This window comes from Ascaphus truei, chromosome 2, assembly GCF_040206685.1.
Source record: "Ascaphus truei isolate aAscTru1 chromosome 2, aAscTru1.hap1, whole genome shotgun sequence".
Classification (NCBI taxonomy): Eukaryota; Metazoa; Chordata; class Amphibia; order Anura; family Ascaphidae; genus Ascaphus; species Ascaphus truei.
In genome coordinates this window covers 97363477-97385220 of record NC_134484.1, presented here as the reverse complement: position 1 = coordinate 97385220, position 21744 = coordinate 97363477, and the positions used below count along the sequence as shown (strand labels likewise).

Sequence of the window (21744 nt, the reverse complement as noted above, 5' to 3'; positions counted from 1 at the left end):
ATTTTCCTACCACTTGTTAGAAGATAAAGTGAACTTCCTACAGTACTTTATTGTACTGTATATGCAAAACCTGGTCTATTGAGATGTGTTTAAATTAAAGAAATAAAGTAATACATTTTCGTTTTATATTTTGTTATTACCATATTTCGTTGATTCTAAGACGCACTTTTTTTCCCTTTTTACACATGACTGAAATAGGGACTGCGTCTTAGAATCGATGTACTAAAAAAACAAAAAAAACTGCTAGGGGGCGCTGCAGAATGAGGGCGCTGCAGCTTTCAGCGTTTTATCAAAAGGCGCGTTAGCCGGCTGCTTGAACCACGGCCCCCCGCCCGCGCTCCCCCTGTGTCTCTCAGTTGATGTTGCTTGCGAGCTCTCCCTCCCCCCTCTGCGGCCCACAGCGGTGCGGCGGCACCACGAGCCATCTGCCCGCTCCCCCTGCTACTCACAGCGGTGCAGCGGCGGCACCACGAGTCATCTGCCCGCCCCCAGCTACTCACAGCAGTGCGTCGGCACCACGAGCCATCTGCCGCCCCCCCCAGCTACTCACAGCGGTGCGTCGGCACCACGAGCCATCTGCCCACCCCCCCAGCTACTCACAGCGGTGCGGCGGCACAACGAGCCATCTGCCCGCCCTCCCTGCTAATCACAGCGGTGCAGCGGCAGCACCACGAGCCATCTGCCCGCCCCCCCCGCTACTCACAGCGGTGCGGCAGCATCACGAGCCATCTGCCCATCTCCCAGCTACTCACAGTGGTGCGGCAGCACCACGAGCCATCTGCCCACCCCCCAGCTACTCACAGCGGTGCAGCGGCAGCACCACGAGCCACCTCCCCCCCCCCCTGCTACTCACAGCGGTGCGGTGGCAGCACCACGAGCCATCTGCCAGCCCCCCATAATACTCACAGCGGTGCGGCGGCACCACGAGCCATCTGCCCTCCCCCCCAGCTACTCACAGCGGTGCGGCGGCGGCACCACAAGCCATCTGCCGGCCCCCCCCGCTACTCACAGTGGAGTGGCGGCACTACAAGCCATCTGCCTGGCCCCCCTCCGCTACTCACAGCAGTGGGGCGGCACCACAAGCCGTCTGCACACCCCTCAAGCTACTCACAGTGGTGCGGCGGCACCATGAGCCATCCGCCCGCCCCCCCTGCTACTTACAGCGGTGCGGCAGCACCACGAGCCCTCCACAACCCGCCCCCCGCTACTCACAGCGGTGCGGCGGCGGCACCACGAGCCCTCCACCACCCCCTCGGCTACTCACAGCTGCCAGCCCCGCGAGCCCACCGCCCCCTGTCTCTGTGTTGTGTGTCTCCCTCCCCCCTGCCCTCCATTTTCTCCCTCCCCTCCATTTTCTCCCTCCCCCCCTGCCCTCCATTTTCTACCTCTCCCCTTCCCTCCATTTTCTCCCCCCCCCTTCCCTCCATGTTCTCCCCCCCTTCCCTCCATTTTCTCCCTTCCCCTTCCCTCCATTTTCTCCCTCCCCCCGCCGTCCATTTTCTCCCTCCCCCCAGCCCTCCATTTTCTCCCTCCCCCCAAGCCCTCCATTTTCTCCCTCCCCCCAGCCCTCTATTTTTTCCCTCCCCCCAGCCCTCCATTTTCTCCCCCCCCCTGCCCTCCATTTTCACCCTCCCCCTGCCCTCCATTTTCTCCCTCCCCCCTGCCCTCCATTTTCTCCCTCCCCGTGCCCTCCATTGTCTCCCTCCCTCCCCTGTCCTCCATTTTCTCCCTCCCCCCTGTCCTCCATTTTCTCCTTCCCACCCTGCCCTCCATTTTCTCCCGCCCCTGTCCTCCATTTTCTCCTTCCCACCCTGTCCTCCATTTTCTCCCTCCCCCTGCCCTCCATTTTCTCCCTCCTCCTTGCCCTCCATTTTCTCCCTTCACCTTGCCCTCTATTTTCTCCCGCTCCCCTGCCCTCCATTTTCTCCCTCCCCCTGCCCTCCATTCCCTCCCCTCCTTCCACTCCTCCCCTCCTTCCCACCCTTGCCCTCCATTCCCTCCATCCCCCCTGCCCTCCATTCCCTCCCATCCTTCTCCCCCCCCTCCTTCCCCCCTTGCCCCTTTCCCTCCTTCCCCCTTCTCTCCTTCCCCCCCTTCTCTCCTTCCCCCCTTCCCTCCTTCCCCCCTTCTCTCCTTCCCCCCCTTCTCTCCTTCCCCCCCTTCCCTCCTTCCCCCCTTCCCTCCTTCATATCCAGATTTCATAACGTGCACTAGTACATTTATTTATTTCCAATTTCTGCTATGACACACGTGCAGAAATGCCATGGCATGCATGAATTTTCTCCCTAAACCCCCCTCCCCCCATCAGGTTTTCTTAAAGTAAAATGCGATTATTAATCTTGGTGGCATTCAGGCAATATTTAATATTGTCTCTATCTTTTACAGAACAAGATGGCTAAGAAAAGTCAGCCGGGTCAAAATAAGAAAAAATAAATAAAAGAAGATTATTAACTTGAAAGAAGAGACGACTTGTATTTTTGTTTTATTCTTTTTTATTTGATTCCCTATTGAAAAATAAACATTTGATATTTTTATAAATACCTTTTGGTGTGTTCGCGTTTTACTCTTTACAGTAAATGAAATAAACTTACAGTAGTACTGTAAATAAAGTACTACGGCCATTTGTGTTTAAACAGTATAAACAGCATAAATATTCACTACATAAAATGTGCTTAAGGATACACAGTAAGGCAATAAACACATTGAGTATCAATGGGTTAACCTACTGTATTCTATACCAATAGAAACAAATACTGTAGGTGTCCTTCCGCTCAACCTAATAATCATTAGTGTGTATTATAAATGAGTAATAAAGCTGAGGTGCAAACGAAAAATTGGTCAATATAGAGCTCATACTGTAAATGTTTCCCCAAGATGGGATAAGAAAAAGGTTTCCGTATAATTGCACTCATTCAGCTGCATATACAGAATACTGTATAAGGAAGACTCAGTGGTCTCCGAGTGTAATACTCAAGTCACCTAATGGTAACCACACACCCAATGTACTCAAACAACAATAACATTTTATTAACATATACACAGAAATTGTTGAAATATATACAAGGTGTGTATAAAATCTCCTGTGGTGGGTATAGGGTCAAATTGGATGCAATAATAATGTGTATCTGGATACAACAACCATCTACAGGATGTACAATAGTGCATTAGCAATATTATAGAAATACAACTTAGCCAGTGATGGTAAAACCCATAGATATACTGTATGCAGTGGTGATTATATCAAGATATTTATGCATCTAATACACATACAGTAAATAGCCTCTGTATTAGAGGACACATAGTACAATACCTGAGAAATTAGATATAAATTGCTATATATATTGGTATAGTTAGAATCTACTGTATGTACAGTATGTGGGGTTGAATGACCCTAAACTGCTAAAAGCACAAGGAGAAAATATTGGTTGTAGGTAACGATAGCATAGATTCATCCCAGATAGACATTTTTGAATTTATATCTCTGGGCCAGGCCTATCTATACATGTATTGAGATACAACACACGGATAGTGGTATGGCAGATAGAGCCCAATACTGGGGAAACATTTATGTGCTCTGTTCTGTGTACCACCCTGTGAACATCCGTCATTTAATGTACAGTACATCAAGGGAGCGTCACACCCTCCTCCAGCTGCTGCCATCATGTAACATACACTACAGTACATACTGTATACGGTTGAGCCATCTGTCACCTGTGCTGAAGCAGGGATAACCCTGGGGTGGTATTGCGGACTGCAGTTGAGAACCTGTCATTAAAAGCCAGCGGGTCTGTGTGGTCTATCAAATTATATTTTTGTAACGGGTATTCCCTGTGAATACAGACGCTACTACCTGCTGTGTAACCTGTGTGGCTCTCAGGAGCCTAAGCCTCCGCTTGGGGAGCCTGGGGTACATACATATAATACGATCTCATGGTGCAACGCCTCCACCTGGGAGGGATCCCAACGGAGTGGGAGGAGGCCCTCACAGGAAACAATCACGTTAAGCAAACAGTTGTAAAACAGAACTGGCTTTACTACATATATATTGTATTGTATTGTATGTCTTTATTTATATAGCGCCATTAATGTACATAGCGCTTCACAGCAGTAATACACGTGGTAATCCAATAAATAACAGATAATATAAATAACAGATCATGGGAATAAGTGCTTTAGACATTAAGGAAGAGGAGTCCCTGCTCCGAGGAGCTTACAGTCTAATTGGTAGGTAGGGAGAACGTACAGAGACAGTAGGAGGGAGTTCTGGTAAGTGCATCTGCAGGGGGCCAAGCTTTATGTGCCATGTGTTCAGAATAGCCACAGTCCTATTCATATGCTTCTTTAAGCAAGTGTGTCTTAAGGTGGGTCTTAAAGGTGGATAGAGAGGGTGCTAGTCGGGTACTGAGGGGAAGGGCATTCCAGAGGTGGGGGGCAGTCAATGAAAAAGGTTTAAGGCGGGAGAGGGCTTTAGATACAAAGGGGGTAGAAAGAAGACATCCTTGAGAAGAACGCAAGAGTCTGGATGGTGCATAACGAGAAATTAGGGCTGAGATGTAAGGAGGGGCAGAAGAGTGTAAAGCTTTAAAAGTGAGGAGAAGAATGGAGTGTGAGATGCGGGATTTGATCGGAAGCCAGGAGAGGGATTTCATGAGGGGAGATGCTGAGACAGATCTAGGAAAGAGTAGAGTGATTCTGGCAGCAGCGTTAAGGATAGATTGTAGGGGAGACAAGTGAGAGGCAGGAAGGCCGGACAGCAGGAGGTTACAGTAATCAAGACGGGAGAGAATGAGGGCCTGAGTCAGAGTTTTAGCAGTCGAGCAACAGAGGAAAGGGCGTATCTTTGTTATATTGCGGAGGAAAAAGCGACAGGTTTTAGAAATGTTTTGAATGTGAGGGGCAAATGTGAGAGAGGAGTCGAGTGTGACCCCAAGGCAGCGTGCTTGGGCTACTGGGTGAATGATGGTAGTTCCAACAGTAATGTGGAAGGAGGTAGTAGGGCCAGGTTTGGGAGGAAGTATGAGGAGCTCTGTTTTAGCCATGTTGAGTTTAAGGCGGCGGAGGGCCATCCAGGATGATATAGCAGAGAGACATTCAGAAACTTTGGTTTGTACAGTAGGTGTAAGGTCGGGTGTTGAGAAATATATTTGTGTGTCGTCAGCATAGAGGTGATAATTAAACCCAAAAGATGTTATTAGGTCACCTAGAGAGAGTGTATACAGAGAAAAGAGAAGAGGTCCCAGGACAGAGCCCTGGGGTACCCCCACAGAGAGATCAATAGAGGAGGAGGAGGTATTAGCAGAAGAGACACTGAAAGTACGATGGGAGAGGTAGGATGAGATCCAGGATAGAGCTTTGTTCCGAATGCCAAGAGTATGGAGAATGTGAAGGAGAAGAGGGTGGTCCACGGTGTCAAATGCTGCAGAGAGGTCGAGTAATATGAGCAGAGTGTAATGACCTCTGTCTTTGGCAGCATGGAGGTCGTCAGTTATTTTAGTGAGGGCTGTTTCCGTGGAGTGAGCAGTACGGAAGCCAGATTGTTGAGGGTCTAGGAGAGAATAGGTGTTGAGAAAATGGAGCAAGCGAGCGAATACAAGACGTTCAAGGAGTTTAGAGGCAAAAGGCAGGAGGGAGACAGGCCGATAGTTAGAAAGACAGGTAGGGTCAAGCTTGCTGTTTTTGAGTAATGGTATGACTGTTGCATGTTTGAAGGAGGATGGAAAGGTTCCAGAGCAGAGGGAGGAGTTAAAAATGTGCGTGAGCGTAGGGATTATAGTAGGAGCAAGAGGTTTTAGGAGATGGGAGGGAATGGGGTCAAGAGGGCAAGTGGTAGAGGGAGAAGAGGCGATCAACAGCGACACATCCTCCTCTGAGACAGTGGAAAAAGAGTCAAGGAAGGCAGGAGGAGAGTTAGGAAGAGGTGTAGGATGGGAGGAAGAAACAGAGGGGATGTTCTGACGTATGGATTCCACCTTTTCCTTAAAATAGTCAGCAAAGTCCTGAGCGGAGATGGAGGAAGGAGAGGCAGCGGAGGGTGGTTTGAGTAGAGTATCAAAGACAGAGAACAGTCGGCGTGGGTTAGACTTGTGCATGTTGATTAGTGAAGAAAAGTAGGCTTGTTTAGCTTGCGAGAGGGCAGAGTTGAAACAGGATAGCATAAATTTGTAGTGAAGGAAGTCTGCGAGAGTATGAGATTTCCTCCAGAGGCGTTCAGAGGAACGAGTGGAGGAACGCAGCATGCGCGTGTGGGAATTTAACCAGGGTCTAGGGTTAAAAGGGCGAGTGCGGCAGAGAGAAAGCGGGGCATGTAGATCAAGAGAGGAGGACAAGGCAGAGTTGTAGTTCCTGACCAGTTTGTCAGGGTCTGTAGCAGATCTGAGAGAGGAGAGGGAGGAGTGTAACGTGGACTCAAAGTCAGGTAAGTGAATAGAGCGCAGGTTTCTGCAGAACCGGGGTGTAGATGGAGGTGGAGAAGTTGAGAAGCGAGATAGAGAGAATGAGATGAGGTGATGGTCAGAGAGAGGAAAAGGGGAAATGGAGAAATCAGAGAGAGAGAAATTTTATATATATATATATATAAACATAACATTCACTAAACACATTAACGGTTAGCACTGCATAAGGATATTGCATAATCCCCACACCCACCACCGTGTACCCCCACACCGTGTCCACAGAATAACGCCCCTTGTCCCGTGGTCAGCGCTGCCACTATGTGAGAGTACTCTCGTGTGTGCACGTGCGTAACGTTACCTGCCCAGTGCGACGGCACCTGGGCGTTAAAGACTCTTCACAAAGGATCAGACGAGCTTTGGAGTGATGTCCGGTTCCTCCGGTGAGAAGATCTGTGAGGGCGGTCCACCCTTGGTGCGGTTCTGCTCTCTCTGCTGAGCAGGCTTGATCCCAAGCCTCTGGATGGAAGCGCAGCGTCCGCTTTGTCCCTAACTGGCTCTGGATAGTAAAGGGCAGGGTCCCTAACCTGGGGCCTGTCCCTACAACACTCAAAGCTACTGGTGGCTCAGGGCTGTCTGGGGCCTAGGGGGCTGCTGGCCTAGTGCAGGGAGTCACTGACTCCTGCTCCCTACCTCCTTCCCCTAGCTGCTCCTGACGCCGACTAACGTGCTCCAAACCCTGCGAAAAGTATATATTCTCCTCTGCAGGTAGATGCTGTAGCCCTACTGGCTCCCTGGGGTCATGTGGGGTGCACCTGAGGCTCATGGGAGATGTAGTCCCTTCTGTGAGCCCTCTCCTGATTGGCCATGCCATTCGTGTGATCTCTGCGCATGCGTGAGCTTCAGGGACCTCCCGTCTCCTGGTTCTCACTCCTCATGCGCAACGCAACTGGCAATGGTGGCGCCCTGCACCGAGAGCCGCCGGGAGCTCCGCAACGCGACCGCAACCCTAGCAATGGGCCACCCGCGTCCCCGGCGACCGGCCGCATTCCAAGAAGAGGCGCGCTATGATCGCACACGCCCCCGCTACTCTCCAAGAGCGGCTGCTGTGAGTACCCGGAGGGGGGGGGGGGGGTCCGCACTGAAGGGGGGACATGGCTACATCCTCCCCCTGGTAAAAACCCCAACGACCTCTCTTGGGACACATAACTTGATAATTATATACAGCAGTTATATAATGAAAATGTAACAACCAAACGTGATCTTACACTTATCAGCTCTAAATCAGATTGCACATTTCACTGAACATCACAATGACGGACTTCACTCTGCTGCGAGCCCACTGCTGAGCCTCATAATGGGGTGCCCCAACTTGATCATAGGTTACCCGGTTTGGAGGGTACCTTACTCTTTGGCTCCTACGGAGCTGTTCTTCAGCAACTCCCTCTGGGAAGTAATAAGTACAGTCCTGAGGCTCAGCCTCTTCCCTTGAGAGGAGAAATGTCTCTGAACAGTCTCTGTTTGGCACAAAGCATGGGCTCTGTGGATCCAAAGGCTGGCCTGTTGGTGACACCTTAGTAGGCGTTGGCCTACGGGGCCCTTTACCCGTAGCTCCTCCGGGAGTTGCCCCTTCCAAGGAATAGTCTCTTTGAGAGTGTCCTTCAGGAGTTTCAGAGTTTGGGTAATTGGTTACAGTCTCTTGACCCATCTCTGATAAGTCGGACTCACCGTTGAGCGGTGTGGCCAGTATTTCTGCTTCCTCGTCTCCCACTTGGGGGATGGGGAGAAGGTGATTACGATGCCAAACCTTTACCCGGCCGTCAGTGTCTTTTATGCGATAGACTGGGAGACCGGGCATCTGTGACTCTACCTCATGTACGCCGTCTCTCCACCGGTCCACCAGTTTATGTTTTCCGGGGACTCCCAGATTACGAAGCAACACAGCGTCCCCAGGACGTAGCTCCCGATACTTGACTTTATTGTCATATCGTCTCTTATTGCCAGTTCAGTTCAGCCTGTTGGTAAGCTTGCTGCAAACTGTCCTTTAGCCTTTGCACATACTTGAAATGGGTAGCATTGTGTATCCCATTCGTTAATACTCGAAGACACACATCTACTGGGAGTCTTGCCTCCCGTCCAAACATGAGGAAGTATGGGGAGAATCCAGTGGACTCATAGCGAGTACAGTTGTACGCGTGTACCAAAGCTTCTACGTGTCGACTCCATTCCGTTTTCTGCGCACCCTTCAGGGTTCCGAGCATGTCCAACAAGGTCCTGTTGAATCGTTCAGGCAAAGCGTCTCCTTGGGGGTGGTACGGAGTCGTCCGGGATTTGGCGATGTTCAGCATTTTGAGTAATTCTTGGAGTGCTCTCAAAATCTCGCCCTTGGTCGGAGTGAAGTCGGTTTGGAAGACCGTAGTGAACGAAGAACATCTCCCATAGTATTTTTGCGACTGTGATGGCCTTCTGGTCTTTTGTGGGGAAGGCCTGAGCATACCGGGTGTAATGGTCCGTGATGACCAGCACATTACCGATTCCTCGGGTATCGGGTTCAATACACAAAAAGTCCATACACACCAGGTCTATTGGACCAGAACTCTTGAGATGGGCCATGGGTGCTGCTCTGGTAGGCAAAGTCTTGCGTTGGATACACCGGGAACAACGGCGGCAGTGTTGTTCCACCGCTTCCCGCATCTTGGGCCAGAAGAACCGGTCTCAGACTAACCCAAAAGTCTTCTCTACACCGAGGTGCCCATGTTCATCATGTAGAGACTTCAACACCATATATCTCAAGTTTTTTGGTAGAACCAGTTGTCGCCTATCAGGGTGGTTGTGATATTGGACTACCCTATAGAGCAAGCAATTCAATATCTCGAACTTGTCCACCTCACGCATTAGCAACGCTATCAGGTCTCGGGAGCACTTTTCAGTAGGGCTGGATTGTTTCTTTGAACAGCTTGCCGAATGATGCTGATTACTGGATCTCTCATTTGATAGTCCACTAAGTCTTTCCATCTTATGACTTTGTCATGGGTTATGTTCATTCCCTTGGGATCGCAGTAGGCAGCGGGGATAGCCTGCGACTGGCAACCTAACAAATCTGCAACTCATAGTTCGGAGAAGGCCACCTGATCATTGATGACGGCTGCTACAGTATGCTACACATTGCTCGCATCCCTGGCCCAGGGATCTCTTCCCATTCATCACCATCGGGAGTAGCACTTAATCCTGGTCGTCGTGATAGAGCGTCAGCTCCAATGTTCAAAGGCCCCGGCTTGTACTTCAGAGAGAATCTGTAGTTACATAGGGTTGCCAGCCATCGGTGCCCTGCTGCATCCAACTTGGCTGAAGTATTTATGTACATGAGGGGATTGTTATCCGTCCTTAACTCAAACGTAACACCATAGAGGTAATCCTGAAGTTTCTCTGTGATCGCCCATTTGAGAGCCAGGAACTCTAGCTTGTGTACAGGGTATTTCTGTTCACTGGGTGTCAGACTGCGGCTGATGTAGGCTACAGGCCGAAGACCCTCGGGGTGCTTCTGATGCAAGGCAGCGCCCAGTCCATTGAGACTGGCATCCACATGCAAAACGTATGGTTGTTCTGGATCAGCATACGCAAGCACTGGTGCTTCAGTCAGGCTTTTCTTCAAGATCAGGAAGGCCCGTTCACACTCGGACGTCCACTTATCGCCAAATGGCTTACGGGCCGACGTGGCCTTCCCTCCGGTATCTTCAGGGTATATCTTCAGCAGATTGTTCAGCGGTTTAGCTCGACTAGAGTACCCTTCCACGAAGCGACGGTAATACCCACAGAAACCCAGGAATGATCGCAGTTCCGTGACATTCTCAGGACGCAGCCAGTTCACTACCGCTTCTACTTTGGCTGGATCGGTAGTAATTCCTTGAGCAGACACGATGTGTCCCACGTAGGTCACCGAGGTGTGACAAAACCGACACTTGTCGAGGGATAACTTCAATCCTTCTTTTCCAAGACAGTCTATCACCTTAAGCAGCCTCTGTTCGTGCTCTTCCAGGTCTTCCCGAAGACAATGATGTTGTCCAGGTAGACAAGATGCTCCCGAGGGTTTATGTCACCGATTGTTTTCTCCATCAGTCGCTGGAAGCAGGAGCTCCACATATACCTTGGGGCATACGCGTAAATTGGTAGAAGCCCAGGGGGCAGACGAAGGCTGTCTTTTCCTGGTCCTCCTCACTCATAGGTACCTGGTAGTACCCAGATCGTAAGTGTAGCACACTAAACCATTGGCTCCCGGTTAGAGCATTCAGGATTTCTTCAATGCGAGGAAGGTTGTATTGATCGGGTACCATACAATTATTCAGAGTTCGATAATCGACGCACAATCTTACAGATCCATTCTTCTTCCTTACCACCACTATGCATAAGGACTCCGAGACTCCGTCAATATCCCAGCGGTCTCCATTTCCTTCAGGACGTTCCTTACATCGTCCATATCCCTGGGGGCGATGCGACGAGAGCGTTCACGGAACAAAGTGGCGTCACTCAACCTAATGGTGTGTTGGGCGCTGCGACTGCGGCCCACTTCCATCTCGCTGGTGAAAATACCATCCTTCTTTCATTCAGTTTGGCCGTCAGTCGATCCTTCCACTTAGTTGGCAGCGTTGAGTCTCCGAAGTTGAAATCCAGATCGACTAACTGCTCACCCACTGCAGCGGCGTTCACCTGGGGCACTGTTTCTACCGGGCTGACGGGATATATGCTGCCCAAACTTTGTCCTGCATCAATGTCCATCGGGAATGGAGAGATATTTTGGACATACACGTAGGTTCGTAGAGGAATTTTGGTCGTCCACTCTCTCACTTTAGGTATTACCCCATACCCTCTCTGGGTCTCTTCCTCAGGGGTACTCTCCAGAGAGAACAGATGATCGGTCTCATCTCGATCGGGATAACAGCACCAGACGGCCATGCGTTGCACTCCCCCTGGTAAAATGGTCGTCAGTCCGCATTGACAATTGTAGAGGTCCCCGTGACGCTCTAAGGCATATACTCTGTTGCACTCCTCTCTCAGTACAGGGTCAAGGAGTGGATTGGCCATTGGCAATTCATTGGTCTCCTTCAGGTACTGTAGGCTCTGATTACGGCTCGCACTATATCCGTATTTGTTCCCAAGATGACCGGGTACTGACACTGTCCTTGAGGCTTCGGGCATACCATTGCCTCCACATGCATGGGATGTTTCTTGCCGGTATTTAATTGAAGTATCTCCAGATGAATTCTCACAATCCCATCGATGGGGTAATCTTCATTGCTCAACCCCCTCACCTTCATATGTTCCGCCAACCACAGGGGACAGTGCTTTAGGTGTTGGTCATAGAATTGTCGGTATATTATGGTCACTTGGGACCCGGTGTCCAGTAAAGCAGAGGCATAGACTCCTTCTATTACCACACGCACGATGGCAGAGGGGCCTACCTGACAGTAACCATACCCGGCCGGAATTCCATCGTCTGGGCTTAGGTCAGTAGGAGCTTCGGGAGGCGCAGGGGTGGCCTCGGATGTCTTGGCTTCTGTGGTCTGTATCCGACAGATCTTGGACCTAGCCGAGCTTCCTTTACTGGGCATTTTATTTTCTTGGGTGTCTCCATCCGGGCACTCTCTGGAGAAATTACCTTTCTGTCCACAACCATAGCAGACGATATCTTTAGGATCTAGTCGTCTTGGGTAAGTGGGGGAGGATCTCCCCGAAGTCCGGCCTTTCGTTGAGGGTGACTTGGGAGGCTCCTCTTCCTCTTTGACAGGTTTCTTGATCCGGCGAGCGGAGGCTTCCGGGATGTCACTCGCAGGGGGATCTTTGACCTTGGTGCCTGTATGCAGCTTGGTATAGGCTTCATGCCCTTTGACGATCCCCAAAATGTTCATGAAGGTAGGGGGAGGCCCCTCCATTAGTGAACACCTGAACATGATCACTATGTGATGCGTGGGAATGGCCCCTCGGAGGAACTGCTTGCGCCGGTATTCGTCCATCTCTGAGGCTAGGATGAGGCCGCAAGTTCGCAATTTCCACAGGACTAGCTGGATTCGTTGAAGGAAATCTGACAGGTCTTCCTTCTCCTTCTGTCGGAGACCGTAATATTTGAACCACAGCTCACTCTCCTCTTCATCTTTGCCATAGATCTGGACCAACAAGTCTACCATCTGATGAGCAGAGAGATCAGGGTCTTGGTCGTGCTGTGCACTGACCATGGTGGCTGCTGGGGGTCGGAGGCTTTCCAGGATTCTCTGACGTCTGACCGTTTCAGAGCAGGGCCATTCATCGATCACCTTGAGGGTGTGTTCCTTCCAAGACTCGATGCTTTCCTTGCCTGCGGGGATAGGAACCATTCCTGAAAACGCCTTCAACTTCCTGTAATTTTAGGCTTGGGCGGACATAGTTATAGCTTCCACAAGCTGCGGGAATGTCACTCCTAGCATGGAGCCACCACTGTCTGAGGAACCTGCGATCCCAACTCCCTGACTGTTAGGGGTTGGGGTGAAGCTGTTCACTAACCGGTTAGGGACCGGTGATGTTGGCGGGCTACCGGCCCAGCTGGTGGCCCCTTGCCTATATCAGAAGAGAAGGTCACTCGGGGTAGGGATATGTCTGATCTGATGGGTGTACTGGCTGCCATATCTTTGTATTCCCAACCCGCATGTCTGGAAAGGGAAGTTACGTGACTGGAAACGGTTCCAGGGTAAATTAGACGGCACCCTTGCAAAAGTCTCTGGTAGATACACTACTCGTGGGCCTCTATAAGGGGGTATAGCTTGTTCGGTGGCCAGCAATAGGGTGTTCTCTTGCCGGTCAATGTTGTATTGCTTGCTGATGAGGCGGGCGCCCGCCAGACCAGGTAATGTCATTACTGCGCTGCAGACAGTAAACATGGATACATCGGCAGGTACCCCGTCTACGGCGACTACGTGTCGCAGGATCTCTCCTAGCTTTTCGGCCCAGTCGGCCACTTGGGTGTGAGCGCAGAAATGCTGACTGATAGGATACTACGTTAACTACTGAGAAGGGCACTCTAGGGCTATCTCAGCAGCGCCTCCAAATGTAACGGGTATTCCCTGTGAATACAGATGCTACTACCTGCTGTGTAACCTGTGTGGCTCTCAGGAGCCTAAGCCTCCGCTTGGGGAGCCTGGGGTACATACATATAATATGATCTCATGGTGCAACGCCTCCACCTGGGAGGGATCCCAACGGAGTGGGAGGAGGCCCTCACAGGAAACAATCACGTTAAGCAAACAGTTGTAAAACAGAACTGGCTTTACTGCATATATATAAACATAACATTCACTAAACACGTTAACGGTTAGCACTGCATAAGGATATTGCATAATCCCTACACCCACCACGGTGTACCCCCACACCGTGTCCACAGAATAACCCCCCTTGTCCCGTGGTCAGCGCTGCCACTATGTGACAGTACTCTCGTGTGTGCACGTGCGTAACGTTACCTGCCCAGTGCGACGGCACCTGGGCATTAAAGACTCCACAAAGGATCAGACGAGCTTTGGAGTGATGTCCGGTTCCTCCGGTGAGAAGATCTGTGAGGGCGGTCCACTCTTGGTGTGGTTCTGCTCTATCTGCTGAGCAGGCTTGATCCCAAGCCCCTGGATGGAAGCGCAGCATCCGCTGTGTCCCTAACTGGCTCTGGATAGTAAGGGGCAGGGTCCCTAACCTGGGGCCTGTCCCTACAACACTCAAAGCTACTGGTGGCTCAGGGCTGTCTGGGGCCTAGGGGGCTGCTAGCCTAGTGCAGGGAGTCACTGACTCCTGCACCCTACCTCCTTCCCCTAGCTGCTCCTGACGCCGACTAACGTGCTCCAAACCCCGCGAAAAGTATCTATTCTCCTCTGCAGGGAGATGCTGTAGGCCTATTGGCTCCCTGGGGTCACGTGGGATGCTCCTGAGGCTCATGTGACATGTAGTCCCTTCTGTGAGCCCTCTCCTGATTGGCCATGCCATTCGCGCGATCACTGCGCATGCGCGAGCTTCAGGGGCCTCCCGTCTCCTGGTTCTCACTGCGCATGCGCAACGCAACTGGCAATGGTGGCGCCCTGCACCGAGAGCCACCGGGAGCTCCGCAACGTGATCGTGGCCCTAGCAATGGGCCGCCCGCGTCCCCGGCGACCGGCCGCATTCCAAGAAGAGGCACGCTATGCTCGCACACGCCCCCGCACCTCTCCAAACGGCTGCTGTGAGTACCCGGGGGGGGGGGGTCTGCACTGAAGGGGGGACCTGGCTACATTTTTAAGACACAAAAACTCGTGATCGCCGACTTGAGTTTCTGGCCAGTATTGCAGACAACACCAAATTTCAATTTCTGTCCGGCTTCTGGCCAATGTTATCCCGGTTTAAATCGCGGATAACTCACGTAAAAAAATGTCGAAATCACAGGAAAGGGACAGGCCCGGCTCAGGATGCTGCATGGCGAGTTAGAGAAACAAGCAGGACAAATCTGTACATAACAGAGCATCCTCGTTATTGTTTTTAGTTCGGGTATGTGTGTATGTTTGTATTAGCAACCAAGAATATCAGGACAGCACCTATATCACTGTAGTAGAACCAAGCATATAAATATTAAATAGAAAGTGACTATGTAGACCAAAATGAATAATAGCACTAAGTGGAGACTAAACAATACCCATAATAAACATGCCTACTGTATATGATATAAAAAAAATAAATATAAGGAAAATAGTAAACAAAGTCCATAAATCAGGCGAATAAATAAAAAGCATCTGAAAGTGTATAACCCAGAAGTTTCTTCTGGAGTGCTGGGCTGCTTTCTTCAGGCTGTTAACTGCTTCCAGTAGTGTACCTAAGAGAAAAGAAAAAGAAAGCGCATGCTCCTAGTGTAAAAACATTTGGAAATTTAATAAAACAGGATGAGTCAACAATGGCTAAACACACAAATGCCAGATGATATATGGGCATACTGTATGAAAAATTCTTTGTTTTGTTCTACCAGGTCCGTCGGATTCCTAGACGCCACTGGTGTATAGTGTATCTGGAAACCGGAACAGGAGTCCGCACCTCAGAATTCGGTCCCCCGGCAACTGGCAAAGCTTCAGACATGCTCCCTCTTAATTTGTGATCCTCCTGCATCTCCGGCAAGGCGATGCTGTGAAGTCTCAGCGTGAGACCAAAAATGTCCTCTTGCTGTGATCCCTGTTTAGTGTAAGCATGTCAGATGTAGGTAGTACATCCTAGATCCGTGTCATCATGGGACATTCGTCCAGTCCTTCATTTTTAACTCCCAGTGCATTGTGATTGGTAATATTCTTATGTTTCTGGAAATGAAGAGCCGGAAATCCAAAACTGACTTCTATGTATCTCATATTGACATAGAGTTACACTTTCAATATTAAACATAGCTATTTTGAGGGCCTTGTATCTTCGTTATATGTAAAAAACGTGTACTGTAGGCCGCAGCATACCTAAAAATGAGGTGTGCCTCTCAATGGACAATAAGTGTCCTAACAAAACTTAAGAATTCAATATTGAACATGTGAACTATTGGCACCAAAATATATCTAGTTGAAAATATGTTGGGCTATGAACCAAAATTAAAATACCATTTGTAGACAGACCCACACCTGAATGTGTGACAAGTCTAATGCTATTGAAAAGTTTTGAATAGCACACACTATTACTCAAGCACCCTCCTGTTCCCAGCTTTTGTTATTCTTGTACTAATGTTTATTTCTTTTCATGCTAAAGGCATAGGGAATTTTTCATGCAACCTTATCTTTTGACCTAATTGATGAACTTCACCTTTAAAAGTTCAGGAAAGGTGAACCCATGCCTGCAAACAAACAAAGATGAAGTAACAGAATGTACATAAGTAGGACCTTTGAAATAATAACCTGAGAGAAAACAATCTGCATAGCCCTGTATGCAGTGGAGTATTTGTCAAAATGCTGCTAATGGAACCTGATGGTGCCCACACACGCGATAACGTTCATTTTAAACATGTGTGAAAAATGTATAAAAATCTGTTACAGCTTATTTATCTTAAAGTTGCTTCTTTATTGTTTCATGTGCACAACCAAAAGATACATATTCAAGTCTACTTCCGTATTAATACTTTTTACAGTGTGTTTAGATTGGCCCCAGAACTGTGGCATAAAAGGCCGTTTTTCTATAAAAATATATAGCCGAGACTCTAAGCATGTTAATTATCACTACAATTGCAGAAGATGAGTCATTCTATGGATGCCATTTTCCAAAGAATTCTTGCCACAAAAATAGGGCAATACCAACGGAAGTAAACTGGCCTAGATTTATATACAAACATAATTCCCATTGCTTTCAATTGCATTCCTTCTTCATTGATAAATCTGGTATTTTTAAAACCAATTTTACTCTAATTTTGCAGCCAAGAGATGCCTAAAATTGTTAATAAGTGGGATATTTAAATGAGTTTACTCACAATTCCCAGGTAATGCAGTGCATGTAATCAATCCATCAAGTGGAATCCTCCTACCTTTTTCAACAATAACTTTACAGTAATTTATATTGCCCCTGCTTTGCAAAGTCATTGTTACTCATATTATGATTGGTAGTGCAGATGTTTCCTAACAAGTGTAATATGAAACTTAAGATAAATTAATAGAAATTGCACATTCTGAGCAGTTTCCTTTTTATTTAAATTTGGTCTACGGGCCAAGTATTGCAAGATGCCCACTAACCATCAGTAGAGGTCCTATTGAAGTCCTTGCATTGACTAAGTGAATCATAACCAGACAACAAGTCCTACACGGTTAAAACAATGATCATGGCATCAAAGTTTTCATTTGTGTCAGTTTTCCCAGACTCCATACATTATGTAAGACGTTTGTTACCTGATCTTCTTACATCTCTTAACATGGGTTAACACCACTCCAAATCTGTCAGATTTAATTTATTGACACAACTTTGATACATGTCATTATGCCTTTGCTCTAAAAAATGTCTCCCTTAACTGCTGGAAAGGCCACAACCTAAATGACTAACTGATGCAAGTGTAGTAAAATTAACACAAAACACCTGGACACTTTGCTAAAGTGACGCAGAGTGAAAATGGTGTAATTTGCATCATTTGTGGAGCAGTGCTCCAGTTTGACACTTGATACATACTGTATGGTCATTAGAGGCTGCTGTGGATTGGAATGCCTAGAATAACTGTTCTAGCTTTATAATGGGCTTATTAAGAAGGAGTGGCTCAGTAAGTAATGGCACTGACTCTGAAAACAATGACACTGACTTTGAAGCTGGGGAGCCTCGTTTAAATCCCAGTGTCTGCTCCTTGTGACCGTGGGCAAGTAACTTTATCTCCCTGTGTGTCAGGCCCCATAGATTGCAAGCTCGACGGGACAGGGATTATTTCCTGTATAACCACACACTATATTGTAATTATAAAGGGCATTGAGACCTATATTAAATAAAGTTAATATTAAGAAGTTATAGTTTTAAGGGTCTATCTATTAAATGCACATAAGTGCATTTCTGTGCGATAGAGATATTGTTTGCACAGATTTGCATCTCACCGTATATATTAAGCCCTTTTCACATGTTCAATTCCATACGATTTGTAAATGTACTATGGAAATGAAGCAAACTCCCCCATTTCATTTTTACTGAGTATGCATTAAGCTGCTAGTTTGCAGATCTGCCCGGAAAAGCACGGTCAAAATCCGGTGTCCTTCATGTAGGCAAAATGGGCCTTTCTCCAGGTAGGAGTTGAGATACCTGTTAACACAGACGACAGAGAAGCCCAATGCTACATCCAACATGACAGAAATACACAGTAAAATACTTATATATTCTCTTGAAAAAGGCTAATTTAGTTTAACCCTTTGGCCAAAGCGTTGTAAGCTTGCGAGCCACGACAAGGCAGACACCCGTTCGCAAGTCCTAACACTACCAGATAAAATACTAATATACCTCTATTAGGATTACAATTGTCATTTACCTCTATTAGGAGGGAGAAAGACCACATAGGATCTATATCCAGTAGAAGGAAAGGACCTACTAACTTGGGAAGTGTGGAGGGGCGGGCTTAAAACCTGGGAAGGAGGAGCGACCAACCAACAACAGATGAAACAGCTGAGAATAGGTTAACAGAACACAAAACCCCAAAGGGCCAAAGGGTTAAACTAAATGACCCTTTTTCAAGAGAATATATAAGTATTTTACTGTGTATTTCTGTCATGTTGGATGTAGCATTGGGCTTCTCTGTCGCCTGTTGTATACATATGCCACGCTCAATAGCACTCCATTTTGACACTTAAATACATACATATATTTTGTGAGGGCTCAGGAGTTCCCAAAAAGAGCTTGCTGGGGTTTTGTGTTCTGTTATCCCTGGCTCTACCTGTGGTAAAGGTGGCAGGGGTTAACCACATGTATGGCTTAGCAGTTAGAAAGACATTTAATGAGAATGCCTTATTAGTAGAGATAGATTAATTTTCTGCCTAAATCCGAATCAAACGCGGATTGGCCAGTTCCTTTGAGCTCCAGATTTTTGCAGATTAGTTTTAAAAAAGCAGGATTTTTTTTTTCCCATTACTGAAAATCTGTCCAACGTATTGGTAATCCGAACCTGCAAACTGAATCTGAATCCATCAAATTGAGTTATAATAGGGAGAGGAGTATATAAATAATGGTGCATTTATGTTGAATCCGACGTTAGATTCGATATAAACGCGTTCTGTGGGTGGGATTTATGTAAAATCTGATATTGGATTTTAAAGAATCTGAGTATGTAAAATAGATGAAATTCAACTTCGGATTTCAGAACACAGGAAAATCCACAGATCAAATTCTGACAGGTTCGCTTCTCTTCTTATTAGTCTCTGTGGCATGCAATGGGTAGTGGCGAGATTGTTGTCAGCATATGCCAGGTATTGCAGCAAATTGGACGAAAACTTTTAAACTGCAATTTATTTATTTTTATTCAGAATTCCTAAGGAATATGAAGAAAATACCAGATTCTTATCTTATCTCGAGAACTTGCATGCCAGTTTTGCCCAATTTTGACAATATGGAAGTTAAATAAATAGGCCCCTTACAATCTTAATCAATATGCTTTAAAGACACCACCCCATTTCAGTCCCAATCATTTGAATGGAAACTTTCCTCAGCCACTTACAAATCATTTTCGAGTATATTGAATACGGCCCGCAGGGAATAATTCCATATACGCCAAAGTGGCAGCCTGGGCCATTTTTTCGCTGAAAATTCACATAAACTTGAATGGGGGTTTTCGGATAGAAAAAGGTCTGAATGGCAACTTCTGCATATATAGAATTACCCCCTCAGGCCCATATTCAATATACTCAAAAGCTGCTTGTAAGTGCTGGGGAAAAGATCAGCTCCATTCAAATGAATGGGACTAAAATGGGGTGAGGAATCTGGTGTCTTCAATGTATTCATTAAGAATATACAGTATATGTCAATCCATGATAGAATTGTGCATTCATTTTGCTCAATTGTATTATCAATTAATATGGGAAGTTCTCATATGGAGACAATAAGTGGATAAGGTTGAAAACACTTGATTTGCCAATGATGGAATGTGTCAATTTTAGCATGTCCTTCTATGAGGGCCACTGACAGAGGGCAACAGGGACAAGATGCTCCGGGGACCTAGCTGGCTGATGCTGGATATCTGGCACACCTGGAAGTCAGGCTCAACTTCTGAGTCCGGGCGCTGGGAACTCCGTGCACCACAGCGTCAAACAAAGCTCTACTCCACAGAAGTGCCCTTTCTAACCTTTCCCCCTGGTCCTAGGGCTCCAGTGAAGATTCAACATAATCCCCCCACCCCTCCCGCTTGCTTGTTTGTTATACTTTACATTATGGCGTATATGTATCCAAGTTTCTTGTCTACAAATTAGAGCAAAGTCTGTTAACTAATCTGGAAACAAATTTTATTGCCTTAAATTGACCTTTTTTTCCCCTTTAATACTCATTTTGTTGTGTTTTACACAAGTTTTACAGCCATGCAACACTATAACACTCTGTTTCAACTTTTCACTGAAATCTACACGCATATGAATAATTCAAAACGCCTTACGTTATTTAAAATGTATAATTCCTTAGCAATCTCCATGTATATCTATTTGAAAGCTTCTCCTATTTAATAACCAGACATTAAAAAGATATTTTACAGTATATGAAGATTGTACCTATTTGAATAGCATGAACATTGTGTGAACAAGAAACTACCTTCAGGCATCAAACCTGTAGTCTGCAAAAAGACTACTGCTTTTTTTCAACATCCTTTCCCTTGTAAAATATTGAAACTAATGCCAGCTACATAAAGAAGATGAGCTTCCTAATAGACACTTGGCTGGCTTAACTCCCCCTTAAGTCACAGGTCCTTTGTTTACCTGTTCTTTTGAAGCCTGGGAAAATATATCAGTGTTAATGGCTGCCAAAACTGTGCACACGATGATACTGGCCATGTGACAAAAAAAAAACCCCAGACATGGGAAACATTGCTTAATTTTTTTCTTCCTCATGTCACATTCTTCCCCAGAGCATTTCTTGGGGACTTGAAAAGCAACCACTATCAAGATAAGAGTGTGAGAATGACCTGTACTTTCAGCCTCAGGTAAAGTTGTCTCCTGGCGTGACAGGTTGACAGGTAATCTACCATTAAACCTTCGTTTCAGGATGTAAAGGATTTATTTTTTATTAGCAAGGCCTAAAATTGGCTTTCATTGAACTGAAAGTGATATCAGAAGAAAGTAACTGGAGCTTTTTAATTAATTTTACTTGGGATGCTTTACATGCAAATGAATATGTTTTATGCTGTGTTCTAAAAATATGTTTTAGTATATGAAAAGGACACAAATGTTCATTAAGTTACAGAGCTTCAAAAAAGCAATGCATGTCATCCTCTGCTTCCCTTTTTTTCATTTAATGAGTACTGACATGAATTAAGGAGACAGTGTAGTGGGAAATGTAAATAAATAAATGCATGCACATGTGTGTATATATATATATATATATATATATATATATATATATATATATATATATATATCATACATATTTTTATATCTACAACTAGTACATGTAACTAGCTGTATCCAGCACAACATACGCCGATCTAGGAGATCTGAAAGGTTATCAATGAAACATTACTCTTTGTTTTCACTCCTCCCTGTAATGCTTTGCTGTCTCTTATCCCATCTTCCCCACCTTACTCTCTCCTCCATCATGCCCTGCTACTCTTTGCACTCTCTGCCCTGCTACTCTTTGCACTCTCTGCTCCCCTCTCTTTACACTCCCTGCCTTACTGTGTCTGCTCCGTTCTGTGCACACTACATTCCCT

The 21744-nt window shown here is 46.9% G+C and overlaps 1 long non-coding RNA gene across 2 annotated transcripts in view; it reads right to left on the bottom strand.

Moving 5' to 3' along the window:
- Positions 1-21744, bottom strand: part of LOC142483612 (uncharacterized) — a 37519-nt gene that overhangs the window by 14981 nt on the left and 794 nt on the right. The gene's annotated exons all lie outside the window — the stretch shown is intronic.